This window comes from Trichosurus vulpecula, chromosome 4, assembly GCF_011100635.1.
Source record: "Trichosurus vulpecula isolate mTriVul1 chromosome 4, mTriVul1.pri, whole genome shotgun sequence".
Lineage (NCBI taxonomy): Eukaryota > Metazoa > Chordata > Mammalia > Diprotodontia > Phalangeridae > Trichosurus > Trichosurus vulpecula.
In genome coordinates, this window is record NC_050576.1 from 60,241,491 (window position 1) to 60,254,753 (window position 13,263).

The window sequence follows — 13,263 nt, forward strand, 5'->3', positions numbered from 1 at the left end:
TGTGGGGCCAGGGCAGGCGTAGGTCCAACTTAGCAAGCAGAGAGAAAATGGAGAATTCATAGGGGCAGAAATGGAGGCCACACAGCAGAGTTTCACAAGCAAGAAAAAGCAGCAGTTGTTTTACTTCAGGAGATAAAATGAGAATGAAGCTAGCTGGCCATCTGTCCTAACCATAGTAGAGGACTCACCTAGCCTTATTCCCAGAATGGGCGTTGCCTCGGTCAAAATAAGACCTGTTAAAAGACTTTAGCTTTAAAAGGCCAAGGTCTCTCACTGCAGCTGGGGCCATCACTAGTCATTCTGATCTATATCTGGCTACTGGACCCAGATGGCTCTGAGGGGAAAGTGAGGCTGGTGACTTTGCATGGCCCTACCTCACTTAAGTCCAATTCGCTTGCAAGTCAAGACATCACCTTCCAGATGTCATGGTCCTCTTCAAGAAAGAAGGACAAACAACAGTAGGGGAAAAGAAATTGCCCAAATGGGATGATTTGAAGGCTAACAAAATACTCCTTGTATCTCCCTAAATGTTTCCTTTTTCTCTCCTTTTAGCCCCACTTCATATTCCCACCTAGCTTGACATTCTTACCATGAGTGAGGGAATCATTGAAACCATGGAGCTGGAAGGCAACCTGCAGATCAGCTAATCCAGTTTCCAAGTGCAGGGATTGAATTTGCAAAATCCTGGACCCACAATCATATAACCTGTTTGAAAACTAGCAGTGAGAACTCACTACTTCAGGAGGAAGAGCTAAAATAATGATGATGATGATGATGATAATGATGGTAGCTATCATTTCTGTGGTGCTTTAAGGTTTGCAAAATGCTTTAGAAATATTATCTCATTTTATTCTCACAACAACTTGAGGAGACAGGTGCTATTATTATCATCCATCCCTATTATACAGATGAAGAAACTGAGGCAGACAGATTGCCTAAGAGACTTGCCCAAGGTCTCACAGCTAGCAAGTGCCACATTTAAACTCGGGTCTTCCTCACTCCAAGTCCGGTGCTCCAGCACCTAGCTGCCTCTATAATATCCTTCTGGACAAAATGAACAGATGTCCTTGATTTGAGGCTTAATCTACAATTAAATTATCCTAAGTCCTAAGGAAAGAGCACTGAAGTCAGCTTATTGGACAGTGTTAACTTCGGTTCAAATCCTTCCTCAGACACCGATTAGCTGTATCATCCTGGGCAAGTCACTTAAATGTTCTCAGTCTGTTTCCTCACCTGTAAAATGAGGATCATTAATAGAGGTGACGTGAAGATCAAACAAGGTTAACAGCTTGCAAACCTTAATGTGCTACATAAATGCTAAATTTTAGTATCATCTCCTTCTCTCTACTCAGGAAGCTGCCTTTTCACGCCTCACCTAGATGAAGGCATTAGACTCCAGCTTGGTCTCCCTGCTTCAAGCCTCTCCCCATTCCTGCCCATCCTCTATGCTGCTACCAAAGTGATTTTCCTTAATCATATATCTGATCATGTTACTCCTCTACTTAATAAATGCAGGTGACTCCCAATTGCCTCTAGTATTGCACATGAAGGTCTCTGTTTGGCTTTTGAAGTCCTTCTCAACCTTCCCCCAGCCCATCTTCCTGTGCTCGTTGCATATTATTTTGCTTCTGTGCTCTGGGACCAGCCAAACTGGCCTGTTCCTTATACATGTGCCATTCACTGGCTCCTATGATCTCCTGTCTCCACACCTTTCCTCCATGCCTGAAATGCTCTTCTTCCCCACCCCCATCTCATAGGATTCTTCTCTTTCTTCCAGATGTATGACTGTCTATAATGAAGCCATTCCTGCTTCCCCAAAATGTTAGGGCCCTTCCTCTCAAATTACCCTATAGTTAACTACTTTGTATTTATTTTCTTTATATTTATTCTGTGCATACTTTTATAGAAAAGCAACATGGAGTGGCATATGGAGAGTTGGCTTTGGATCCATGAAGATCTGGATTCAGGTCTTGTCTCTGACATATACTGGCTGTGTGACCCCAAGCAAGTGACTTAACCTCTCAGGTCTCTAGCTCTCTAAGACTATAAGACACAGAGAAGGTGTCCACCTCCATTGGCAGAGAAGTTCCTCCCTAAGGAGTCCCTATAATGATGAAATTATAGTTCCAGTTCCTAACCTGAGCTTATATATATATATATATATATATATATATATATATACGCACATACATATATACACACACATACACACATGCACATATACACATAATGTGCATGTATATATATTAAATATTTATATATACATGTGTGTATATAAAATACATGCATACAGACATACACAGAAATAGGCAGTTAATTGACTCAGTAGACAGAGTATTGGACTTGGAATCAGGAAGTCCTAAATTTAAATCTGGCTTCAGATGCTTACTAGCTGTGTGACTATGGGGACGTCACTTGACCACTCAGCCTCAGTTTCTTCATCTGTAAAATGAAGATAATGACAGAACCTACCTTTCCAGGGCTGTTATGAGGAGAAAATGTGATAATATTGGTAAAAACACTTTGTAAACCTTAAGTCCCTGTAGAAACTAATTATTATTATTTTATGTATATCTGATCTCTCTCGTTGGAAAATAAATTTCTTGTGAGTAGAGATTGCTTCATTCGGTATATCTCCATCTTCAGTGTGTGGCACAGTACCTACCTAGCACATAGTAGGTGCTTATTAAATGCTTGTTGACTGAGTAACTTTGGTCAAGCCACTTAGCTTTCTGGGGCCTCGGTTTCTTCAATTCTAATGGGAAGGGATTGGATCATATAATTTCAAAGATCCTTTGCCTCTCAGAGATCTCATAACCTTGTGGCTTGGAGGCTTTGGTGGACTGAAACAACAAATTATCAGTGTGATGTTTAATGAAGAGGCAATGTTTAATCTGGCGAAGAGAAGACTTGATAGGGTCTTCAAGTATTGTGAGGGCTGTCACATGGAATTAACTGGATTAGATTTGTTGGTTTGCTGAGCCCTAGAGAGAAAAAAAATTAGGCTAGAATGGGTAGAAGCTTTGGGGAGACAAATTAAGGTCTGAAAGCAGAAGGAACTTCCTAAAAAAGAAAGCTAACCCACACTGGTTTAACCAAAATGGTGTGCCTTGGGAAGTATTGGTTTTTTCCTAAGTTGAGGTCTTCAAGCAAAAGCTACATGACCGCCTGTTCAACAGAGTAAGCTAGGCGACACAGTGGATAGTGTTGGATCTAGAGTTCAGGAATACCTGAGTTCATATATGGCCTCAAGTACTTTTAGCTGTGTAACCCTGGAAAAGTCACTTAACTGCTATCTCCCCCTTTTCCATCTGTAAATGGGGACGATAGCAGCACCTACCTCCCAAAGTTGTTAAGAGGATGCACTAAGATCATAAAGTGCTGTGCTAGCTTTAAAACATTATATAAACAAATGCTACTTGTTGTTGCTATCATTACCTTAAAGATAAGATTGTTGTTCAGATATGAGTGGAACAAAATGGTCTCTAAGGGCCTTTCCAACTGTTAGGTTCTCTGTCAACTAAAAAAATTAATTTGATTTTAGGTTGCATTAATAGATAAAGTATTCAGAATTACAAAGATGATAGACCAAATGCCTTCTATTGTGCTCAGACCATATCTGGAGTATTTAGTTCTGGATACCATATTTTGGGAAGGATGTTGGCAATCTGGAGCATGGGCAGAGGAAGGTGATCAGGATAGTAAATGGACTCAAAACTATGGTGAAGATGTTTAATTTGAAGAAGAGAAGACATAAAGTCTGGGATAGTATAGTGGATTTGGAGAGAAATGAACTGTGTTTGAATCCCAGCTCTGACATTCACCATTTTTGGTGAATTCACTTCAGACAAATCACTTCATTTTTTTCTGTCTTTACTTTTAGTCTAGGAGGGGACAGAACATGACAATATGAACTCTAAGGTCCCTAACTCTAGAACCCCTCTATGTTCCTAAGTATTTGAAAGGTTGTAATTTTTAAAAGGAACTAGATTACTTGACTCCCAGAGGGTAGAATGAGGACTAATGGATAGAAGTGATGGGAAAGCAGATTATAGTCCAATGTAAGAAATTTTTAATAATTAAATTTTTACAATTATTTATAAATAAATCTGTCTAAAACTAGAATGGGCTGCTTTGGGAAATGACCTATTCCCAGGCGCTGACAGCCTTTAAGCAGAGCGTGGATGATCATTTGTTGGGTCTGTTGTAGAAGGATTTAATGCTTAATTTATGAACTGGACAGAGAACTTCTAGGACATTTCCAAGTCTTAGATCCACATCCCTTTGGGTCAGTGGTATAAGGTCCTTTAAAAGTACAAATGTTATCTAGCAGAATGAGCATAGTAAGCTATTCCTGCCCAATGATATTCTAGTACAAATGATTCTGTCAAATTATTGCCTTTTACCCTTTTTCCCATCAAGGCCCTAGAAACTGGCCGCCAAAATATTTATTAAATACCTATTATGCTAGATTGAGTTCTGATAGATTAGGAAAGATGAGTCACTGTCCAGAGTTCTTATAGATGGAAACAGATTGAGAAATGTGAGTCACTGTCTAGAAAGGCAGGCCCAGCTGGATTCCCACATTTGAGAGTTCCACACCCCCAGGGCAACCCAAAGGTATTAGTCACTGGGCATCAGGGATGTAGGGAGAGAGGGGGACAAAGCCAAAGGGCCTAGAGAGGTGAAATTGCTTTTCACTTCCCTCATAATTTTTCATTGGGCCAGTCTTGCTACCTCATGAGATGCATAGATACTGCAAAAGGGGGAATGTGAACCTCTGTTTAGATGCTGTATCAGGAGCCCTTTCATGTAGAATCAGCTCCCTGAGTTGTATTTCAGAGAAAGGGGGGGACAGATTTGCAGGTACTTGGGGAGAGGCAACTTCAGATTTGGAAGGAAGAGGACCAAGCGTGTCAGGGCAGGATTAAGGATCTCTGTGCATGGAGGTAAGATTTCATGACATAAGAGACAAAGAAGAAGTCCATGTCTCAGGAGCCAACTTTAGCTGTAACTCTCCCATTAGGCCAGTCCCAATGACCCTAGCCATAGCTCTCTTTCCACCTTTCAATTTCTATAGCATTTATTGGGCTTTTGTGATGAGCTTTTAGCCCATCGCTAAAAATTACTAGTCAAGGATATGTAATTAGCCCAATAATGGAGCACAGAATGGCTAAGTGACTGGCTAAGATAGCTTACATATTAAGTGATAAAGCCAAGATTTGAACGTGGGTTCTCTGGTTCCAGATGCAGCTGTCTTTCCAGGCTGCCTCCTCAGATCCCTTATAATTTGTAAAAATTGAAAGGACTTTATTGCCTCACCTAGGACTGAGCTAAGACTATGTGTCATCTAACACAGTTACTTTCAAAAAACTGCATAGCCCAATTTTCCTTCTCCCTCACTGCTTTCTACCAGGATGGAGAGGAATGATGTGCCCAAATAGATCCAACCCCCTAGCCCACATATTCTACCTCAGGAGAGAAAATAGGAGTTGTGATTGAGTGGGGGATATTACAGCCAGAAGCCCAAGCTCTGCTGCCCTGGCTCAGAAGGTTTGTCTCCCTGGCAAAAACTTTGTCCCTCAGGAGGCAGGGAAAATCTCCCAAAAACTGGTTCTACAGGCTGAGTTCGCCCACAGGTCACATGCCTTCTGGCTGCATGTAAATAATCTTTAAAAAAATTTAAAGCCATTTCAATTCCTTTCAGTCATCCCTGAGGTTGTAGGTAAGTGAGAAGGGTTTGGGGAAAGTGTGGCATGAAGGGGGTAGGAATTCCAAGCTAGTTACAAGAGAGTCACAGACTCAGGAATTAGGGATGGTCATTTGCCTTCTGTCTCCAGCCCCTGAGGCTCAGGCTTTTGAAAGTCCTCCCAATCTTTTCCAAGATTTGCTCACAATCCTGACTCATTCCTGAGCTTCATTTCTTCCTGGATCTATGGAGGGGTGGGATATTGACTCAACCTGAGTTGTTTCATTTTTCCCTTGTCTGTCCTCTGATTTTCAGCTGTCATATTACTGCTCCCCCCATGTTAGGTGTAAGGAGGGATTTATTGAATAAATGAATGAGTTAATGGGTTTATTGAATGAAGGAAGGAATGAATGAATCATAGAATCATAAAGTATGAGAATAGAAATGGTCCTTAGAGTTTGTCTAATCCAGCCCATTCATTTTACAGATGAAGGAAGTTGGGGATCAGAGAAGAGAGTGAATAAAGAAGCAAAGTGTCCTGTCTTGGGCTGCAAAGAGGGAGGCCTAGGTGTTGTAGCAGCATTGAATGTAGGTAAAGCAGATTATTCAGGGCAAGCCAAGATGGTGGAGTAGAGGAACACTCAGGAGACCTCTCTCAATATTCCCCTCCAAACAACTTTAAAATAGTGCCTCAAATTGAATTCTGGAGTGACATAGCCAACAAAAGGTCAAAGAGAGATATTTTTCCAGCCCATGACAACTTAGAAGGTCAGAAAGAGAGATCTGTGACATAGGGGAGGAGGCTGACCGAGAACTCACATGGATGAAACACCAGTGGCGGGACTAGGTCATGGTCTCTGGCAACACCTTGGAGAGCTCTCAAGCTAGAGATGATAAGGGGACCTGGTAACTGGTCAGAAAGAGATTACAGGGGACCCCTGTACTAGAACAGTTTGCAGGACCAGATGCTATTTGGCAACTCCATTACTTATACCCATTTCTAGGTTATAGTTCAAGTGTGGAAAGGAGTGCTTTTGGTCAAGGAGCCCTGAGGAGCAGTATCCCTTTCTGTCACAAGGGTTCAGGGACCCTGAGGAACAGTATCACTTTTGACCCTAAGGAAATAGAGGTCCTGAGTAGTATCATGTATTGTTCCAAGGGATTAGGAACCCTTCCTGGCTAAGGACCAGAGAGAAGACCATAGAACAGTGACCACAACTGCTCTCAGATCACACCACCAAAACCTTCCAAATCCCCCAGAACTAGCATTGAAGACACCAGTTTGAAAAATCTGAGGCTTGAGACAGTGCCCCTCCTCACCTCATGCCAGGAACAAAACCCAACTTTAACATAAAGTTCAAAATCAAGAAATAGCATGGAAAAAAATGAGCAAACAACAATCAAAACCCACCACCAAAACCCTGTCCTAACAGGGTGACAGGGAAGATCAAGAAACAAACTCAGAAGAAGACAATGAAGACAAAGCAGCTACAAGCAAAAGCCTCAAAGAAAAAAAATGTGAATTGGACACAAACCCAACAAAAATGATTTTCAAAATCAAATAAGAATGGAAAAATTAGGTAACAAAATGAGAGCAAAGGAACTAAAATGTGAAAAGACAATTAACAACTTGTTAAAAGATGCACAAAAATAATGAAGAAAACAATACCTTAAAAAACAGAATTAGCCAAATGGAAAAAGAGGTAAAAAAGTTTTCTGCATATCCTTAGACCATTTGTCAACTGGGTAATGGCTCTTATTTTTTTTTTACTCATTTGGTTCAGTTCCCTATGTATTTGAAAATGAAGCTTTTATCAGAGACACTTGCTGTGAAATTTCTGCCTCTCCCATTCAATTTCCTGCTTTCCTTTTAATTTTGGCTGCATTAGTTTTGTTTGTGAAAAACCTTTTTAATTTCATGTCATCAAAATTATCCACCATACTTCCTGTTATCCTGTGTATCTCTTGTTTGGTCATAAACTCTTCCCTTAGCCATAGAACTGACAGGCATATTTTTCCATGCTCCTCTAATTTACTTATGATATCACCCTTTGTGCCTAATTCATTTATTTGATTTGATCTTATCTTGGCATATGGTGTGATATGTTGGTCTATGCCTAGTTTCTGCCAAATTGCTTTCCAGTTTTCCTAGCAATTTTTGTCAAATGGTGAGTTCTTACCCCAAAAGCTTGGATCTTTGGTTTGATAAACCAAAGCACTAGATCGCTAAGTTATTTAATAATCTATTCCACTGATCCACCACTCTATTTCTTAGCCAATATCAGATTTTTCATGATTACTGCTTTGTAATATAGTTTGAAATCTGGTACTGCTAGGCCACCTTCCTTCACATTTTCTTTTCATTGATTCCCTCGATATGAATGGTCAGTTTTCAGAAGATGAAATCAAAACTATCAATAGTCACATTTAAAAATGCTCTAAATCACTAGTGATTAGAGAGATGCAGATTAAAACACCTATCAGATTGGCTAACATGACAGAAAAGGAAAACAACAAATTCTAAATAGGATGTGGAAATATTGGGACACTAACGTACTGTTGGTAGAGTTGTGAACTAGTCCAACCATTCTGAAGAACAATTTGTAACTATGTACAAAGGACTAAAAAACTGTGCCTACCCTTTGACCCAGCAACACCATTACTGCTGTATATCCCAGAGAGATCAAAGAAAAGGGAAAAGAACCTATATGTGCAAAAATATTTATAGCAGCTCTTTTTGTGGTGGCAAAGAATTAGAAATTGAGGGAATGCCCATCAGCTTGGGAATGACTGACCAAGTTATGGTATATAATTGTGATAGAATACTACTTTGCTGTAAGGAATAATTAGCAGGGTTGTTTCAGAAAAACTTGGGAAGACACATATGAACTCATGCAAAGTGAAGTGAGAAGAAGTGACAGCAATAAGATAAGGATGATCAGCGTAAAAGACTTAGCTACTCTGTCTCAGATACAATGATCCAAGACAATCCTGAAGGATCCGTGATGTAAGATGCTCTCTACTTCCAGAGAGAGAGAACTGATGAACTCTGAGTGCAGATTAAAGCATACTTTAAAATTTTTCTCTTTTGTGGTTGTTTGTATTTTCTTTCACAAGTTGGCTGACATGGAAATGTGTTTTGCATGACTTCACATATCTAATCAATATTAAATGGCTTGTCTTCTCAAGCTGGGGGGAGATTTTGAGAGGAAGGGAAAGAATTTGAAACTCAAAATGTAAAAAAGAAAGAATGAGAACTTTTTTTACGTATAATTGGGAAATAGTTAATGAAATTATGTGTATGTGTTGTTGGGTTTTTTTTTCAAGGATGCAGGTGAAACCACTCTCCCAGCCCCTTAGAAGGATTTGGTCAGATTGAGACCTGAGGAATCTAGGGTTATCCCACTTGTATCAATTTGGTCACAAATGTTAGTTTGTTCATAGTAACAAATTAACTCCAGCGGTAGGCAGCCAGGTGGCGCAGTGAGTAAGAATGGGAGTCGGGAAGACCTGAATTCAAATCCTTCCTCAGACACTAGATGTGTGAGCCTAGGCAAGTCATATAACCTGTTTACCTTAGTTTCCTCATTTGTAAAATGGAGATAATAAAACCACCTACCTCACAGGGTTGTTGTGAGGATCAGATGAAACATATCTACGGCACTTTCCAATTCATAAAGCACTATTTAAATGCTAGTTATTTTTATTGTTTGTTGTTGTTATGGATTTAGAGCTAGGAAAGACCTTAAATAGCGTCTAGTTCAATTTCCTCATTTTTACAGATGGGAAAACTGAGGCCCATAGTACTTAAGTGACTTGCCCAGGGTCACAAAAATAGTAAAAAGCAGTCAACTAGAACCCAAGATCCAGTGCTGATCTCTTCCCTCCTTTTTTCACCATTGACATCTCTATAGGACGGCTGGTATCAAAGTCCCAAGAGTGTTCACGTGCCTTCTGTTCTCTTCCTAACTTGTCCGTGACTTCTACAATGTCTCCAGACAAAATGGGCCCCACAATTCATAACCTCTCATTTTGAAAGGAAATCCTTCTCAACAAAAGGTCCTTTTCCTTGTTCTGCCAAAGTATTGCTCAAGGATACTGGGCCGCTCACTTCACCATGTAAATCCTGGGCTTCCTTCCCTTTAGGGCCTGTGTGGAGTAATGGCTAGAGAATTGGTCTCCACGTCAGGAAGACCCAGCTTCAAGTCCCATCTCTGATGTATCTGGCCAAGGAGACCCTGGGGAAGTTGTCCCAGACAACTTTTCATATTAGTTGTGTTGTATAGAAGAATTAGGATGAATGGGAGTAACCATGAGAAAGAAAAGCATAAAACAAGGTGCCCATCTATATCAGTAGAAGTTACTGTACCTAGAAATCACAATTCCATTTTAGAAGGATGAACAAACAACTCTATCCATAATTTAAAAAAAAAACTTATTCCTTTCTGTCTCTCCTCAGGCCTTTGAAAGTAGTTACTGAAATGCCAACCTGTGTACCATGCAAGATGAGGACCTCAGAGTGATTTTTACTTAAAGCACTTAAGAAACATTCCCTTACTGCTAATGGACCTGCCCTGGTCTATCAAGAAAGAGCAAAAATCTCCTTTTTCCTTTATAATGAGAGAAGGATAGAGAAGACACCCAGGCTACACCCTACATGTCAACCACCTCTTCTCCCCTGCTGTTGCTCCTAGACATGAGAAGATCTTCATATTTACTCACGAGCCAAGAGAATGAAGAGCAGGGGTCTCATCTTCCCCACCATGATTTCTCACTTTATCACAAATTCGTCTCAAAACTGGGGCAGGACGTCAGTCATTCAAAGGAGTTTTTAGTCTGTTGAGGCCACAACAGCCACCTCCCTGACAAGCTAAATGGATTCACTTTCCCTCTCTTCACTTCCCTCTTAACTGTGCCCTCCCCTGCCCTTGGACTGACAGGTGCACTCTCCTATGAGGCTGGACTTTACCCACCCACCCCACCTTCTTTTAGATAAGTAGATCTTGGCTTCCTCCTTCCTGTTGTCTGGTTTCAGCTATATACAGGTATACAAATGTCATTGATGCTTCATCCACAAAGGTTTATTGCTAACAGGAAATTGTTCTCATGCAATGAAAAGAGAATTACCATACATAGGGTTTCTCAGGCCACAATAAGATGTTGGGTGTTTCCCTCTAGGGCTTAAAAATTGCAGAGAACGGCGTAAGGTATCATTCCCAGTCTCTCCCATGCACCTCCCTTCCTAAAATGTCCACCTGCAGAGAATGGAGCACTGGTGGCCTAGTGGAGGTGATAAAGGTAACAGAAGAGATTAATATCACTCATTCTACAGCTCAACTCTTCCATGAAGCACCTTCTGAGTTTATGAGTAGGAGCGAAGGATAAGAGGAAGAAGAGGTGTTTGTTTTACTGACAAGAATAAAGTTTTGTTTTATGCCTTTCTTTCTCATGGTTATTCCCATTCATCTTAATTCTCCTATACAACACGACTAATGTGAAAATATGTTTAGTAGAAATGTATATGTAGAGCCTATATCAGATTATATGCCATTTTGGGGAAGGGGAGGGAAGGAAGGGGGAGAAATTTTAAAACTTATGGAAGTGAATGTTGAAAACTAAAAATAAATAAACTTATAAAAAAAGAATAAAGGAAAAAGACCGTTTCTCAAGTTACTTTTTCTCTGCCTCCACCTCAGGGTATGAAATGGACTATTTCTTCATCAATGGGGTTATATGTAGGGATTTTTAATTAATGGGCCCAAAGAAATAGTTATGCATCATATGAAAATGTAATGATTTACATTTACATGACGCAGGTACAGACACTTGAAGATGGGCAGCTGTGTTGTTAACTCAACAAATATAGGTAGTATTTAATTTGTCCACAAGATGGCACTATACTCAAACCACCGGCCAAGTGGTTGCAACAGAGTCCAATTGGTGTTCTTGGTGGGGGTTTGAGAAGTGAGAGGAGGAGGGGTAAATTATCAGTGGGAAAGTTAAAAAAAAAAATCCACACTAGCCTGATTATGAATCTAGACTAAGGCGTGATGAAATATGGCTCTGAATTCTTGGAAAATTACAGGAAAATCTATGATTCTACCCAGAACCACATCTAGAATTTCCTTTCTTTGTAGACAAACCCTGTGTACTCATAGGATACAATCACTCAATTTGCTGTGGCCTAGTGGTTTATTAAACATATACTCAATTCACTGTGGTCATGTGGTTTATTGACACCAGCTTTATTAGGCAGCACCCCTCCCCCAACCATCAGTATCCCTCCAAAATCATTATAATAATGCCTACCATTCATGTGTTAACATGGGAACGTGCTTAGCAGTGCCTAGCACAGAATAGGTGCTTAATAAATGTTAGAGGAAGGAAGGAAGGAAGGAAGGAAGGAAGGAAGGAAGGAAGGAAGGAAGGAAGGAAGGAAGGAAGGAAGGATGGAAGGAAGGAAGGAAGGGAGGAAGGAAGATGATAATAATATCTACCTCACTGGGTTGTTGGCTGAACCAAATGAGATAAGGCATGTAAATCCCTTTGCAAGCTTTTAAGTAAATAAGCATCTGTTGTTATTATGGTGGTTGTTCTGATTGTCTGAGAATACACAATTTTATCTGTGTTGCTCCAGCATTTCCAAAACAGCAGCAGACAGTATGAAATCCCTAGACTGCTATTTCATGCATCCATCACATCCTTATAAATAATTGGGGGAATCGGCCATTCTAGGGTCATAGCTTGCCCAAGTAGGGCTCAAGGTACCTTCCAGAGCTTCAAGTATAACCAAGGGAGGAAGAGAACTGTCTAAAAACAGAATAGGGCAGGATTCCCATCACCCGAAGTCTTCAAATGACCATTTGTTGGGAATGTTGTCCAGGGACATCTATTTGGGCCAAGTCAACAAGCATTTTATTTTTAAAAATATTTTATTCACCCCAATTACTTATAAAAATAATTTTTAACATCCTTTTAAAAAAAATTTTGAGTTTCAAATTTTCTCCCACCCTCTCTCGCTTTCCCCCTTTCCCATTTGAAAGGGCAGGCAATTTGATATAGGTTATGCATTCACAGTCACGCATAACACATTTCTATGTTAGTCATGTTGTGACAGAAAACAGACCAAAAAAAAACCCAGGAAAAACAAAGAAAGTAAAAAGTGTGAACAAGCATTTATTAAGCACTTGGCTGTGTGCAGGCGTTGTGCTAAGTACTAAGAGTACAAATACCAACAGAGAGAAAGACAGTCCCTGTCCTCAAGGAGCTTAGATTCTAATGAAAGAAGACAAGTCAAAAATGAAGCTGAAGAGGGGAGCTAGGAGTGGTTGAAGGTATGGAGAGTGGGGTAGGAGTTGGGGTCGGGTGATAGAGAAAGTTTGTAGTGCTGGGAGGGAAGCTTGGAGAGGACTGAAGACATGTCTGGCCCAGGCAGCCCCCTTAAATTGGAGGTTCTCGGAGGTACCGGCCAATCGAATGGAGTCTTCAAATAGAGACTAAATGACCATTTCGTGATAATGTTGTAGAGGATGCATCTCTTCAGGTATGATTTGAACTAGATAGCTAGCATTTAC